The following is a 12,623-nucleotide window of genomic DNA, read 5'->3' as shown; positions in this document are numbered from 1 at the left end:
GGGCCCGTTGGCCGGTTTTTGTCCGCCCGAATAAACCGGTTTGACGAAGTTTTTGTTAATACGGGTCGGGTCCGGACATAGTCTAGTTGTCCGGATTTAAATCCGGGCCGGGTCCGGCCCAAGAAATCCGGACAACCGGGCCTTTGTATTTTAAAATTTTTTATATAAAGCCCAATTACCTAAGCCCAAATCTTTTTTTAGTTATTAATTAAATATTTTAATATTTATATAAAATATAATGAGAACATTGAATGATTGATTGTGATTTAAAAATATTGAATGATTGATTAAATATTTAATATATAATGAGAACATTGAATCATTGATTGTGATTTAAAATTTTATAACTCCATCGTGATTAGTGTTGTGTCACATGTATGCAGTGACCGTTTTTTGCTTTTCGTTCTTCAGTGAGCTTTTTTTTTTTTCTTTCATGCTTAGAAGCTGAAGGCTGCAAGCCTGCAACACGACTCCATTTTCATCCTCTTGATTGTTCACGAATTCCATCTCCGGTGACGATCATAACTCCTCGTGTTTTCGTGTATGTTTCTCTACTCTTTTATCTATCTATTTATTTATTTGTTTAATTCTCTATTTCTTTATCTCCCTCCTCATTAATTCTTTGTCCATCTCATGAAATTAGAACACCTTAGTTTATTTTCAAAAAGCTCATTTATCTTTTAGTTTCTTTATTTGCTTCACCATTCACACTCTAAATTATTATTTTTTTAAAATTATTTTTGCGGAAATTTGAAAGATGTCATCCAATGAAGAAATTGATGGATCTTGTAGTGTGGTTGACAATCAAGGTAATACTAAAAGGCCAAGAAAAAATGCATCAAATGTATGGAATGACTTTGTTCCTTTTCCTACAAATCATGCTATATATGGTGATAATTTGAAAAAGGGTTTGAATGTCAACATTGTCATGTTATAATAGTAGGCGATAGTAGCTATGGAACTAATACAATGAAAGCGACATATTTTGAAATGTCCTGCAAGAAAAAAATTCATGATGTGGGGCAAATGTTGATGTCTTCATCACTTGAAAAGGGCAATGTTGAACTTAGGCATCAAAAGTTGAATCAAGGACAACACCGGGAGAATATAGTGATGGCAATTCTTTTGCATGAATACCCATTTCAGTTTGTAGAGCATGAGGGTACTAGAAATATGATCTCTTATCTTAACCCTGATGTTAAGCATGTGACACGTAATACAATTAAAGGCTGATGTGCTAAAGTTTTTATAGAAGAGAAAAAGAAGTTGCTTGACATTTTACAATTAGTACCGTGGGAGGATTAGTCTTACATCTGATTTATGGACATCCATTACGATTGATGGTTATATTTCTCTCACTGCTCATTTTGTTGACAAAGATTGGATGTTACAAAAGAGAATTTTAAATTTCCATTACATGCCAACACCACACACTCGGGTTTTGCAATTTCGAAAATGATATCTTCTTTGTTGAATGAGTGGAATTTGGAGAAAAAAATTGTTTTTCCATAACTTTGGACAATGCTAGTTCTAATGATTCATTTTGTTGATTTTTGTTAAAAAGTCAACTTTGCATAAGAAATGGATTGCTTCTCAATGGTGAATTTTTTCATGTCCGTTGTTGTGGGCATATTTTGAATTTGATAGTTCAAGATGGGCTAAAAAGAAATTGATAGTGGTATTTACAAGATTCGAGAGAGTGTGAAATTTATGAAAAGGGTCACAATCTCGAAAAAGAAGTTTCATGATTGTGCACAACAAATGGGCATCAATTGCAAAAAAAAGGTTGCGTCAAGATGTTAGCACAAGATGGAATTCAACATATCTTATGCTAGAGTCGGCTTTACATTATCGAGATGCATTTATTCATCTTTTATTGAGTGACTCTAATTATCTTCATTGCTCTACTTTAGAAGAATGGAATCACATTGAAAACATGGTCAAGTTTTTGAAAGTGTTCTATGATGTGACAAATATTTTTTCGGGCACCTTGTATCCCACTTCAAATTTGTTCTTTCTTGGGATGTGGAGAATCCAATGTATATTGCAAGAAGAAGCAAAAAATCCCATTCTTTTTAGAAGTTCATCATTGTCAAAAATGCAATCAAAGTTTGATAAATATTGGGGAGCTTTTAGTGCTATATTGGCTATTGCGGTGATTTTGGATCCTCGTTATAAAATGGATATTGTTGAATTTGCTTTTATGAAACTCTATGGTGATGATGAAGGCAATAGCAAGGTGAATAATATTTGTGAGAAGCTTCAAAAGTTATTTGGAGAATATTGCAATATTGATTTACAAAAATCAAGGTAGTTCTTATACAATCCAAACAACTCAAGACCAAGTTATTGAAGGGGATCCAAATGATCCATTAATGGTGAGTACTTATGAGTCATAAAGCAATTAAATTATTTTTAATTATGTTATTTTTAAAGATTTTTTTGCTTTTTCATGATTAATATGTATAGGCTTATGAAGCATTTTCAAAGTAAGCGTTTGGCTTCACAAGTACGCTAAAGTCGAATTGGATTTGTATTTGAAAGAGCCACCATCCGATAGAAGAAAAAAACTTGAATGTTTTTAGAATTTTTGGAGCTCTGTTCAATATCGTTATCCACGTCTTTGTCAAATGGCGCGTGATGTTTTGGCGATTCCTATTACCACAGTTGCTTCCCGAGTCCGCCTTTTAGTTCAGAGGTAGAGTGCTTGACCAATATCGAAGTTCTCTCACTTGGACATTGTAGAAGCTTTAATATGTGGACTGAGATTGGTTACATGCATCAATGGGTAAGTTTGTGAAATTTTATTATTTCAAACAACACTCACATAATATTTATATGAAGACTAATACAAATATTTTTTAATTGTTGTGTTATTATCTAGGTGGCCATGGAAAAATGAAAGATTTTGATGATGGCACTGAAGGGATGTTGAAGGTCGACCTTGTTGCTCAAACTTCAAATCAATCTTCAAATGAAGTTGAGATTAATTAACTTTGAAGATTGCATTAAAGTTGTGTATGTGATTTTATATCATTAAGAAATGGGTTCTTGGGTATTATTTTTGGCTTGTTATTTAATTTTGTATTATCAAGACATGTACTTTTATGTAATACTTATTAAAACTTGGATTATTGAATGAATTAATTTGGATTGTTGGACATTGCTTTTTGCATTTGATATGAATTAAATTATTTTTATAGTTTAGTATTTGAATGAACTTTAAATGTATATTATAGGATTCAAATGAAATTCGGACATTTGGACAACCCGGTTTTGAAAGAAACCGGGTCTAGACAAGCCACACTTGTCCGGATTTAAAACCGGTCCGGGTCCGGACATTAAATTAGTTACTTATTAGAGTAGTTGTCCGGACCCAGTTTTGTCCGGACCCGAATTTTTGCCACCCCTACTTGATTTTGTCTAGGAGGCTTTAGTTGCGAAATTTCCTTCAATTTTATTGTTAATTATCTATAAAACAAGAATAACATTTATTAAATAATTTTTTTATTCATACTTTTTCTAATGAAAATAAATTAGAATTAATGGGAGATAACTGGCCTAATAATGATTATTATATATATGTATATATATATTGCTTATATATTCCTACGGTTATGATAGTACTTAATTTCAAATTACAGGATTTCCATTGATTTATATGCTACCAAAAACTTCCGTGTAGATAGCATTCCTAGTATTGTTTGTAGTTTTTTCAGCATCATCAAGTATCAAAACATTCAATCATATAGCAGAAACTACTCTGAATAATGTGATGTCAAGTTGTTTATGTAAAAATAAATGGTTTGGCAAGAACAAACCTACCAAATCAAGTGTCCAGTCCTGACTTTTATTTATAGTCATGGTATATGAAAGTTTAATAGGAAATTGTTCTCTGTACATGATGATTAATGAATGGCCATTTAGCTTTGTGCACAAGTGTAATAATTCTAGGGATGTAAACTTTAATACCTATGTTATAATGTATTTGTGTAACTATCAATCTGGTTCTATTGAAATCCTATAACTGGTCAACGTGCTAATTGTTCCAAGTCTGAGATCTTTTTCCCTAATAGGTCTAATAGGAGACTCAAAAGGAGCATTTGTAATATTCTCAAATTTAATTCTGGCTCCTTTCTATTTACCTACTTGGGTATTTTAATCTCCTCTAAAAAGTTGACCTTATCTCACTTCTCTATGTTGGACAAAGTTAAAAAAGCTACTTCTTCTTGGAATAAATCTAGAATCTCTTTAGTAGGCAAAAGAATTCTAATTTATTCCTCAGTTATGTCCATCCCTCTATATTACCTTTCTCTGTATCCTATCCCTGACTCTATTTTAGATAGGATCTCTAAAATTGCTAGGAAATTTTTTTGGTCCAAGGGTGGCAATCAAAATGGCATCAACTCTATTAGTTGAACGGATATTATACTTGATCTTACTGAGGAGGTTCTCTCTATCAGGAATTTTAAATACTCCAAGTTAGCTTTGATGTCGAAAAATGTTCTCAACTTTCTTAATAATTATGATTGTATGTGGGTTGGCATCTTTATGCATAAATATAGCAAGATCAATATTTATGGTTGAGGAATGTCCTCCTGGCTACTCTTGGTTTTCCAGAGGCATGTGCCAAACTGCCAATATTATTAAACCTTACCTATGGTTGAGGAATGTGAATCATGATAAAACTGATTTTCTTTATGACCCTTGGTATTTTGAAATTCCACTTGTTTTTCAGCCTACGTACTTGAACATGGATATAAATATGGACTCTTATCAAGTGGCTAATCTTCTTTTGGATACTCACAGGAAATTGAATGCTTTAAATAATCTCTTTGGTGAGTTTGTGAACACTTCTAATCTTAGTCATAGCAGTGTGGATTTTGAGAGTGACAACATATGGGTATGGTATCCAAATTCCTATGGTAAAAAGTTGTCTTGCATGATCTATACTAACTTTAACCATTTTGTGATTTATCAGGATATCTAGGAAGGTTGGAAAAACATTTGGAAGTTAAATGTTGCTCCTCGGTTGCAGCATTTTATCTGGCTACTCATACATAATAGGATCAAAACTTATGACTATTTGTTCTCCTTGAATTTAAGACCTCAAACTTTCTGTGTTCTCTGTAACTTGGAAAATGAGACTGCTAAGCATCTCTTCTGTTGTTGCAACAAGTCTCAAATTATTTGGAGATTGGTTGGTAATGAAATTGGCAAGATTATTTCCTTTACTAATGGTATCACTTTAGGCACTTGGATAATTTGTTCTCAGTCTGGCTTCGATTGTTTCACTCAATCTGTAATTGCGACCACAGCTTGGTTTATTTGGAAAGCCCGATGTAATTGTATCTTCAAGAATGAAAGATTGGATATCCATTCTATTGTCAAAAAGGTTGTTGCTCATGCCAGGGAGTATCTTTAGAATTCCTCTTCTCAAATGGCAAAAAAAAAAATATATATTCTTGCTAATATTCCAGCTCAAGACAATTCCCTCCTATTCTTAATGGCTAGTTGGAATTCAAATACTCTTAGGGGAGAAGTTGGCTTCTATGTTATAAATTCTAATTATTCCATTTGTTTTGCAGGTTGCAGTAACTATCAAGTAGGCTCTGAACTGGAGGCTGAGGCTTGTGCTCTTTTAATGGCTCTAAGAAGCATCGCTACTAAGAACCTAGTAGTCAAGCATGTTTTCATAACAATTACTGATCTTGTAGAAGTTATTCAAAATGAGAATTGTCTTAATGCCTGGAGGATTGAAGCTTGGGATAATGATATTAAAAATATGATAATTTATGTTGGAGCACACTTGATCCTCGAAAATTGGGATGGAGTAGCTTGGAGTTTAGCCATTCATGGGTCGAATTTGCATGAGATCTCTTTATTTCATCAAGGGAGAGAGCTTCCTAATTAGATTATGAAGTTGATTAAAAGGAATGGTTTTGTTATGTAATAGTTCTTACCCTCCGTTTGGATTGAGGGAGTGATCCCCAAGGGATGGGGATCACTCCCACTTTTGGTGCATACCCATGTTTGGGTACGCACCAAAGGAGGTGGGACCAAGTTTGTAAAGGGGTTTCATCCCCCCACAACTCGGAACCAACAAGCCCCCCAATTTCAAGGGGAATGCTAAACTTGCTAATGAAAAGTACCAATATGCCCTTCTAAAAATCAAGAAATTACAACTTTTCATATAAAAATCAAGAAATTATTACAAGCCGGCCCTAATTGCTCCTTCCTCCTGCATCGTCATCCACACAACTATCTAAACCGCCTAGTCCACCCTGTCCCCCATCGCTACATTACGAACGACCTCGCCTATCTGTCCTTGGTAGCCTCTTTGAGGAGATCCTCTACTTCTTCATTGTCGCCATCGTGAATAACCTCGTCTCGCCGGTTGATAGGTCGTACTACAACTTGGAGCCTTGGATCTAATTCTTGTTCTTCGTCGTTTGGCTTCTTCTACATCATAAGTTTTATTGGTGACTTTTTTGGGGATTTTGTTGAGGTTGTTGAATGAGTTTAGGAGATTAAAAAAATTAGTTGGTTTTTAATTGTGTACTATGGTTTCTTGTTATAGTTTTTTATTGTGCTATAATTCCGAATCGATGATAGTATTTTGAAGAGAGATTATTTGAGATATAATTAGTTTTTTACTTTTGGATTTATGCTCTGAAAATCTCATAATTCCATATGTTATCATACAATTCGTTCAATTGAAGAGAATGTTCAATACTACCAATGGTTATCACCATTTAAATAAAGCCTATCATTTGTGAATCCTTAAGAGTTAAAAAATAAAAAAAAAGGGTTCTTTTTTAAGATATAAGAATGGGAATGAACAACCCTTTAGCCAACAATTTCAGGGTGGGGTTTCTTTTGCAATTTTCTGTAAACCTCCTTGATCTCCTGGGCAGTGGAATATACTGAAACTCCAAGCAAATTATAATAATTAATTGGTCATGCTTTAATTAGATGAATTATATACTGATACTTATATATGATTAGATTAACAATAAAATAAAAATGAAAAATAGAAAGCCTAAATACATTTGTTTGTTAAGTCTGTTTAATAACTATAATGAAATGCTCTCTAAAATGTATAATTTAATTTGAATATTTAATTTCACCAATTAAAGGGTATAATTATAAAAATAAACTTTTTAATGAAAGCATACAATTATGAAAAATTGGTTCAAAAACAGTAAATTGATCCAATTGGTTTGCTATTTAATTATGAAAATTAAAAGGCATAATATTTAAAAATAAATAACTAATTGAAATGTTAATGATGGAACCAAATTAGTAGATATTACTTGCACCAACAATTTAAATTAAACATTTAATTGCTTTAAGTAAAATGGATAATTATCAATGCTAATTAATTAATCAAATTATTTATTATTAAAATCTTTCAGTAATTATTTTATGAGCAAAGGACTTTATCTTTAACCATTAACAATTTTATAAAATTTCAGTTGCTTACATTAGGGTATAAAAGTAATTTTATATTTTTTTTATTCTTCCAACATTCTCATTCTTATTACCTCCTACCAAACACAGTTTTCATTCTCATATCTGTTACTTCATTCCTATGCCCATGCCATCCCCCATTCCCAATCCTAATTCCGTCAACCAAACGGAAGGTTAATGTTTTCTCTTAGATAATTTGTTTGTTCTTAAGGGTAGCGTTTGAGTAGCCTGTATTTTATTATGTATTGTTTTTTCAGTTTATCTTTTCAATAAAAATTCTTGAGCTCTTTTATAAAAAAATAAAATAAAATAAAAATTATATCTATATTGTATTTGTTTTATTTCTTCTTCTTGCTGTCAGTGCTTCCTTCTCTCTTTTTTTTTCCTACTTTCTTTTTTCTTATCTATCTTTTTATTCAATAAATTTGAAGTCTATCTTGATTGTTTTTTACTTTTTTTTTTCTCTCTTTTATGCTAATCTTATTTATCTTTTCAAGGAAAAGACAAACGGACAAAAAGAGGAAAAAGAATAAGAAGACAAAAATAAGAATTAAAAAATACTAAAAAAAAGGGAAATTATCAATTAGAAATCGATCAATTTTTGTTAGGAAATAATATTTCCTGCTTTTTATAATTTGCTAATTTATTTTGGAAAACATTTATTTTAGTTTGAGTTATATACTTATATCTTTGACTATCTAAATTTGTTTTCAAAACTGCTAAAAATATTCCTTGTTTGGAATTCAAAACTGTTTATTATTTCTAATATATACTTACTAAAATTATTTCTATCTAATTTGACTTCATGCTCTATTTTGATCCAATTATTCAAATTCCTTTGATTTATCTTGCTAATTATTCTTTTACCTGATTGAATATTGTGAGTTTATTTTTTTTAATTTTGTTTGTTTAGCTCAATAAAGAACCAAAAATAAAATAAAAATAAAAATAAAAAAAGTGAATTGATAGAGAAACAAGTGAGAGGGTGTTATGGGGTTATTACTTATTACTAACATTCTTTTATAAATCAAAATGAATCTGAGTCACAAGAAAAGGAAGAATGATTCATTTTTGGTTCAAGGCAAACAAAAGTAGGTTGAGCATATGAATCATTCTTCCTTTTACAAAGGGAACGGTCATCATAAGTTCCAAACACATGATGTTAAAAAAGGTTAATTCTTCAAGATGACTTCGATGACAATGAAAAGAGATATGTCTTGTATGACAAATACTAACCTCAAAGAAATAATGAGAGTAGATTTGTTCATCAAGATGATTGGTGTAATACCCTGAACCTTTGGATTATTACTGGAAAAATATATTTAGGGTATTACTACAGTTGCAGTAAGATTTTTCTACAGTAGTCTTGTTGAGAAACCCCAAGCAAATCGATGTCGATTTATGTTGAATTTATGTTTCAAGAGTTCTTTAAGATTGTATTTTGCTAGAATTCCGGGTATTTTTGAAAAGTTGGAAAAATTATTTGAGCGAGCTGGTACTTATATACTGATATATACCGTATTTTAAGTATTTGAAATTATTAAGCCACCACCGAATCAACCTGAATGTGTCAGCAGCAGAGAGCGGGACCCTAGATCGGCTCGATTGAGTATAGAGCTAGTCGAGGTCGAGTCCAGATCAGCAGTGTGTCCCCTTCCTTTCTTTCTATTTATTGTTGTCATGATCTCTGTAGCTGGCTTGTATCCCACAAATCTGATGAATTATATTTGTTGTATTTATTTATTCGAACTTGTAGTCTTAGTAAAAATTATAAATCTGTGATTCGGAGGTCTCGATTTTGTTTAAAAGAGGGTGTCGACTTCCAGCCTAAAAAGGAATTTTTAACGATGGGTGCCACATTTACGCCCTAGTAGAAGGGTGGGTGGGACATCTTTCAGTCGTATCAGTGTGAGTTGATATCCCCTGGTTGGTAGAGATCACGGGTTGTGATCCGAGCCTAGTTAGCCGTCATGTCTGACTTTCAAGAAGGTTTAGTGACTGATTGCAGAAAGTTAAGGGCCCAATAAGTATTTAGAGTCTCCAATCGGGTTAAACCCTAAGTTGCATATTGGGATCGAGGACCGATAGTAGGTCTCGACATTCTGAGACAAAGAGTCGAGAGTGGGTGCTTTCGTGATCGGGGATCATGGGTTGAGATATTTCGACGTAATTGTTTTTATCCAAAATGAGTTGACTTGAAAGATGCCAAAAGAAATGTGTTTGGCATGTTGTTTTATGTCGATCGATACATAGTGATTTGCGAGTGATGATTGTTACTATTGAACCGATTTCTAGCAAGAGAAATAGATCTTGGAAGAAGTAAAACGAAATTCAGATGATATCGATTGACGTATGCTAAGAAATTTCGAGACCTAAATTTTTCTTAAGGGAAGGATTAGTAATACCGAACCTTTGGATAATCTATGGAAAAAAATATATTCGCCAGACTTACTACAGCTGGGATGAAGATTTTGTACATGTAGTAATTTTGGTGAGAAACCCGAGTGGAAAGAACAAAGGACTTAAATGTAAAAAGTTTTTAAAAGATTTTGGGTTATAAATGAAAAGGATGGACATGAAATGTTTATGGAAATCGAGGACTAAAAGTAAGTACTGAAGGGATCTTTTAAAAATGTTATGTTATAACCTGGGGACCGTTGGGTAATTTGAAAGGACCTTTTGAGAATACTATTTCATAATTCAGGGATCATTGGTGAGTTTTTTCAGGGACTGTTTTTGTAAGAAAAATATATTTGGAGGGATTGAAAGTGAATTTCGGCTGAAAATGTAATTTAGAGGAAAAATCTAGGGTTTGAGAAATTGTTCATCTTCTTCTCCATCTTTGTGCTACAGTAACCCGTAGAGAAAAAAATAAAATAAAAACTGAAGAAATGAGGAGAAAAATGGGAGATTTGAGGTGGGATGGGAGACGTCTGGAGGAGCTCACGGAGTGATGGTTTTTAGTGGTAAGAGCTTTTCTTAGTGTATTTTTGATGAATGAGTGTATGTATGCATGTATATATGTGTATTTGATGGATTTGATGAAGATAATGATGGATTTGAGTAGGAAAAACATGTTTAATGGTTATAGATGATTGTTGCTTCAATTCGTGTTGAAAAATCATCAGATTTCGTGACTTAATCTAAACTTGAACGAAGGATGAGATTTTTCGGTTTCTACCGTAGCACCATCGTAGCACCGAGATTAGGGTTTGGTTTAGTTAATTAAGTTGATGATTATGATGATTAAGATGTTAATGATGATGGTTAGATTGGAATTGGTTGAGTTAGCCAAGTTGATTTGGTTGGATCAAACCAAGTTATAATTGATTTGGTTGAGTTGAATTGAATTGAATTGATTGAGTTGAGTTTGATTTGGTTTAACCAAGTTCATTTAATTGAATCGGAATCGTTTGGATGAGAATTGAATTGGTTGGGTTTTGATTGAATTGATCCGTCGCGGGTTTGATTAAACTGTCGAAAGTGTGGTTGGACTCGAATGGTTTGGTTGAATTGAATTAGTTGAGATGCGTTGGGTTTTGGTCTCGGTTGATTTTAGGTTAAGGGGTTTTTGGACCCGAACCAAGTTGGTTCAATGGATTTTTGAATAAGAATTGAGTTGGTTCAAGCTGGTTCAGTTTGATTAAGCTTTGGTTCAGTGCTATTGAGCTTGGTTTAATGGAATCGAGATCGGTTCAGATTGGTTTTAACCATGTTTTAGTCTAAATTGAGTTGGTTTAAGTGCAATCGAAAGCTCAGTTGGATTACGAAGGTCGGATTTTTAACCGATTGGAGTGAGTGGGCCCAATAGAGAGTTGATTATTTTTTGTATTTTATTTTTGAGTTTAAATGCTGTTATTTATTTTTTTATTATATTATTCAGTAGGTGTTGTTCGAGCTCGGAGGGAGTTCCCGGGCCTATTAAGAAACTCAAGGACACCAGGTGAGTTGGTAGTGGCTATTATTTAAATTATTGGATAATTATGATTATTTTTGGAAATGATGGTTTAATTATAATTATTTTAATTATTATTTTGAAATAATTATTTAATGGCTAGTATTCGAAAAATAATGGTTTAATTATTTTATTTTTATTATGTTTAATTGCGTATATTGTTGAAATATACTTATATTTATTTTTCCTACAATGTGCCATGATAACCGTATTGATTCATCGGCTTTTGTATAATTATACGTATTTTTGAATAGTAGAAATACATGTATATGTGATTTAATTATTCAATTCATGTATTTATTTTTGGATGGGTACATATGCTGCTTTGATTTGGAATGATTTGTGAAATCATGTGCGCGTATTAAAATGTTTTTTACCGACAATATTTGTGGAACTGGTTTTCATTCATGGTATATGAATGGTATTATGGATCTTTACTGGTATTATACATTGTTATACTTTTTAGCATTGCTTTGTGGAAAATAATGTTTATTTTCCGTGATGTGAATACTTGTCCCGGAAAAGGATCCCGTGATATGATTTATATCGATGGTATTATTCGTTTGTATTTACTTGATGGTTTTGATGGGCGACGGGCTAGGCCCGACTCATCGCAGAGTGGGTCCCCACGGGCCGACCTTTAGAGGTGGCGTGGTGGACCCGAGTATTGATTTCTACGAGGGCCGTCCGGTGGGAGCGAGAGCCCCCGATCGATATTCATCGGTAGCCGGGTCACCGACCGGCGAACCGATGGGTCAACGTTAAGGACATGAGTTCCTCGACGGCTCGAACTCCAGCCGTGCCACGGCGAGGGTTTAGAGAGTTTTCTGCACCATGTTATGCTGGGTGAGTGTTGGGTATTGATTTATTTTGAATTTGAGATTTATGTTATATTTTTTTGAATCGTGATGAGACCGGACTCTCACAAAATTTGTGTTTTTCTCGAGAAAAATCAAATTGATGTTGATTTATGTTGAATTTATGTTTCAAGAGTTCTTTAAGATTGTATTTTTGCTAGAATTCGGTATTTTTGGAAAAAGTTGGAAAAATTATTTGAGCAGATTGGTACTTATATACTTGATATATAATCGTATTTAAGTATTTGAAATTATTAAGCCACCACCGACCAACCTGAATGTGTCAGAAGTGCAGTGAGCGTGGACCCCTAGATTGCCTCGATTGAGTATAGAGCTAG

Source organism: Dioscorea cayenensis, chromosome 5 (genome assembly GCF_009730915.1).
Source record: "Dioscorea cayenensis subsp. rotundata cultivar TDr96_F1 chromosome 5, TDr96_F1_v2_PseudoChromosome.rev07_lg8_w22 25.fasta, whole genome shotgun sequence".
Taxonomy (NCBI): domain Eukaryota; kingdom Viridiplantae; phylum Streptophyta; class Magnoliopsida; order Dioscoreales; family Dioscoreaceae; genus Dioscorea; species Dioscorea cayenensis.
This window is presented reverse-complemented; position numbering follows the sequence as displayed.